At 32.8% G+C, this 3,831-nt stretch overlaps 1 long non-coding RNA gene across 2 annotated transcripts; it reads left to right on the top strand.

Annotated features, from left to right (window-relative positions):
- The first annotated feature begins 403 nt into the window (after positions 1 to 403).
- LOC131617239 (uncharacterized) lies at positions 404 to 2,862 on the top strand. Of its 2 annotated transcripts, XR_009288498.1 has the most exons (4): positions 404 to 914; positions 1,013 to 1,159; positions 1,429 to 1,643; positions 2,388 to 2,862. It is a non-coding gene; the product is annotated as an uncharacterized LOC131617239 (long non-coding RNA). The 2 variants fall into 2 exon arrangements; XR_009288499.1 differs by lacking the exon at positions 1,013 to 1,159.
- Positions 2,863 to 3,831: the final 969 nt, after the last annotated feature.

The raw sequence follows: 3,831 nt of genomic DNA, 5'->3' as shown, positions 1-3,831 counted from the left end.
CGTTGGATTTTAGTCGTTAAAAATATCTATCCCTTGCGTTTTTGTTGTCACAACCTTTAGAACTTTACGCCTTAGGAGAGGGAAGATATGACAATTTTAGCAAGGGAAAACTTAGAGATGCAAGGGTTGTGGGAAATCTTTGGGAGTCTCTAAGAGGATAGGGAAGATATGACAATTTTAGAAAGGGACACTACTAAAAATATGACATTTTACATCAGGTATCAAAATATATGATGTGAAAAATATAATTTAGGGAAAAATATAACACGGTGGCAGTTTGGTAAATAAAATAAAATTTTGTTATAAAGGATTTTTCATTGTGCCTAGATTTTCCCCAATGTGAAAAGTCCAATGATAAAAAAATAAAACACAGTGGCAGTATTATAAATAAACTAAAATTTTGTTATAACATACCCTCACATCAGGCCATACACACAACCGAAGTGAAAGATTGGCCTACACATCGGCTTATATTCAAAACCGATGTAAGGACCTTTCTCTTGTTTCACAAAACGCTATCCCTTCCTTTTCACAAAACCCATTCCTCTTCGTGAACTCAACCTTCTTCTCTCACGCCGCTCTTCTTCTTCACAAAACAAAAGGAACCACGACACCCTCTCCGTTTCTGATCAGAACGCCTCCGTGATTCGAGTTCTGACCAACTCCATTTTGTTGGCTCTGACGCCTCTCTCCATCTTTGATTCTGCTTCACCCATCGTCGTCACAGATCTCATCCTCTTCGTCCGTTCGTTGTGGGTTTCTCTTCTACGATTCCGAAGAAGGTGTAGATCATGGTTGCTCGATTTTTGTTTGGGTTGCAAGCGAAATGCAAAGATGACGATGATATTGTTGAAGGTTCTTGCGATTGAAGCTCGAAGTGTTGAAGAAGCGTAGAGTCCTCTTTGAATCTTCTGGTGAGTTTTCTGTTATCAAAAATCGTTCCTTGAGTTCTGAGTTTTCTTTTCCATTTGCCTTCTCTGAGTTGTGCGTTGATGTTGTTTCCGTTGTTGAGTTCTTGAGAGAAATGAACCCATGATGGTTCTTCTTGTTAATAAGGAAAAGGGTTACATCGATCTCAATAAACGTAGGGTTTTTTAAGAAGATATTCAAGCTTGTGAGAAAGGCATAATAACAGTAAACCTTGAACCTCGATTTAGAGGTAACCCTAATAAAACCCCTAATTTTTTTTCTTATATTTTTTTGCTGGAATTATGATTTTGTTTATTGATTATATACTTGTTTTCTTTTATATAAACTATTCAAAGTTTGTTATGAGAATTTTCTTTTACTAAATTGATGAAGAAATGAGAATAAAGAGATGTTGAAGTTGTGTTGTATGAAATTGTTTTTATCCTATACTATAAAGTTAGAAAAATTATGCGTTGGGTAATTTTTATTTGCTAATTTTACGATGTCTATTGTTTGCAGATATTGACATTGAAAAGTAGAGAACCAACTGAGCAAATCAACTTTTAATACTAAAACACATGTTTTCTCACATGATCAAAGAAGAGAGCTTGAGCAACATATTTTGTGGCAATGATGATCAATTTGAGGTATGGCCATGGTTGGAGAAGAAACACTTCAATTTAACAAATATTTGGCTAATTGAGCATAAGTTAAGGGCTAATAAACTATCGGAGGTACAAAACAAGTAATTTTAATTATGTTTTACTTTGAGATTTAGTGTGCAGATATTGGAGAGAATTATTGATTATTGAACTTTAGCACTAGAAAGGTCTTGAAATTTTTCGGTTGTTAGAAATTCAGTTTAGAACTCAGAACTTGAACGCTTGTAGTAAGCATAATTCTATTTCAACAAAATTTGGCAGCAACTCATACTTAAATTAAATGTGGTGTTTTTTTGTGCTCATTATTAAATATAATTCTTACTATAGTATTATTGTGATGAATGGTTCATGATGATGATGACAACACGTGTACATTTTTTTTATCAATGGGCATTGGCAACATATCCTATTAATGAATATTGAATATGATTCATGATTCACCTTTTGTTGCTTGCATTGGAGCTTTCTTTGGCGTACTCTTTGCTTCCGTCGAGATTGGTCTTCTAGTCGCGGTGATCATCTCTCAATTCATGACATACTTCATTACAAAATTATTCATGAATAAAATTTTAGAATGCGACTTCTCCATATAAAATATATCACATATAATTAGAGCCGTCGTGATTATGTGTTGATTTGAAATTGTAGGTTGCTAGTAAAACTGGAGGTATGAATTCTCTTTTGGGTTTAATATTTTATCTCTTTCTTCCCAAAAGAATGGTTCTAAATAGTAATGAGCAGAACAAACTTAAGCTATTAAGTTATGTTTCTAACTATATAGCTATAGTAATTTACTGTTTGCTATGTGACTTGCAGATTGACAGAGGATATATCTCACCTCAGTTTGTTACAAATCCAAAGAAATCAACGGTTGAATTTGAGAATGCAAATGTCTTGATTACCGATCAAAAGATTTCAACAATCAAAGATATAATTTCTCTGATGGACTCTGCTGGAGAAAACCACTCAATTAAAAGCTGAAGGTGTTGAAGTGTATCAACAAAATAGGTGGGAGAGTTTATCTGATTATTGAAGAAGCTGTTGTTGCAGGCTGCAAGAGTAATCATCTCAAAACAAGTTGTAATGTATGAATTAAAGGCTCCTTATAATTCAACTTTTCTTATGTCACATTGTATAATTAGGAGATGCAAATGTGTGTGTAAAATAAGCTTCATATTGTTTTCTGTGTTGGATTTCATGTCCCATGTTGTTATGTAACAAATGTGAGATTGGAATAAATTATGTACTAGTTTTGATATTCTTGTTATATGTATGATAAGTTTCTTGTGTACATGTATGAAAAAATAGGTACTATAAATATGAAAAATTAGGTACCAAAAAAAATTACAGGTACTCCACTTCGATTCCGCTAAAAAATAGTCTAATTTTTTAAGAAAGATAGCATACATATTACATCGGACGTGCCTTGCAACCGATGTAAAAACCTACATTTAAAAAAAATAACCCCATATTTCACATCAGACGTAATAGTCAACCAATGTAGTACGTGTACTTTTCACATCGAGCTAATGCCCGATGTAAAATATCTTTGATTTACTACATTGTTTGGATTTACATCGGATCCAGACCTGATGTAAAATGTGCTTTTCGCCCGATGTAAAAAGTCTTTTCTGCACTAGTGGGAAAACTTAGAGATGCAAGGGTTGTGGAAAATATTTGGGAGTATGTAAGTGGATTGAGAAACAATTCTTAACACTTTGAATTTATGTGATTCATATATATAAGGAGTTTGAGAGATTGGTAATCACTTTGGTAGAAAATAAGACTTGTTCTTAGAAACTTGGATAACTATATTTCTATAACTTATTTGTAATCTTCTATAATAACTTTTGGAAGCATAGTGAATTGGAAGATTTCGCTCTCTAGAGTATATCGTTTAATCGAACTGTCTAAATAAATTATTGTGTTTCTTATCTTTTATCTTCTTTTATCATGTTAAATTGATGTCTTATTACATAATTTTTTTTTTGGCTTAATTACACTTTTGGAATTTTCATGGTTGTTGAAATAGTATTGGAGTACTTTTAGATTATCGTTTCCTCAGGGATTGGTGCGATATCACCGCCGTTCTATAGTTTATGTTGTCTTGAGTTAATGTTACTTTGGTTTTTGGGTTTGCAAAAGATCATTCAACAATTTTAGTAGCAAGGATTAAATTAACGGAAGTTCTAAGTTTTAAAGAGAAGTATCAAGACTTGATTTCATCAACCTATAATTTGTATGTCTTCCTAACAACATG

The sequence above is a fragment of the Vicia villosa genome, linkage group LG7 (assembly GCF_029867415.1).
Source record: "Vicia villosa cultivar HV-30 ecotype Madison, WI linkage group LG7, Vvil1.0, whole genome shotgun sequence".
Lineage (NCBI taxonomy): Eukaryota > Viridiplantae > Streptophyta > Magnoliopsida > Fabales > Fabaceae > Vicia > Vicia villosa.
This window is presented reverse-complemented; position numbering and strand designations above follow the sequence as displayed.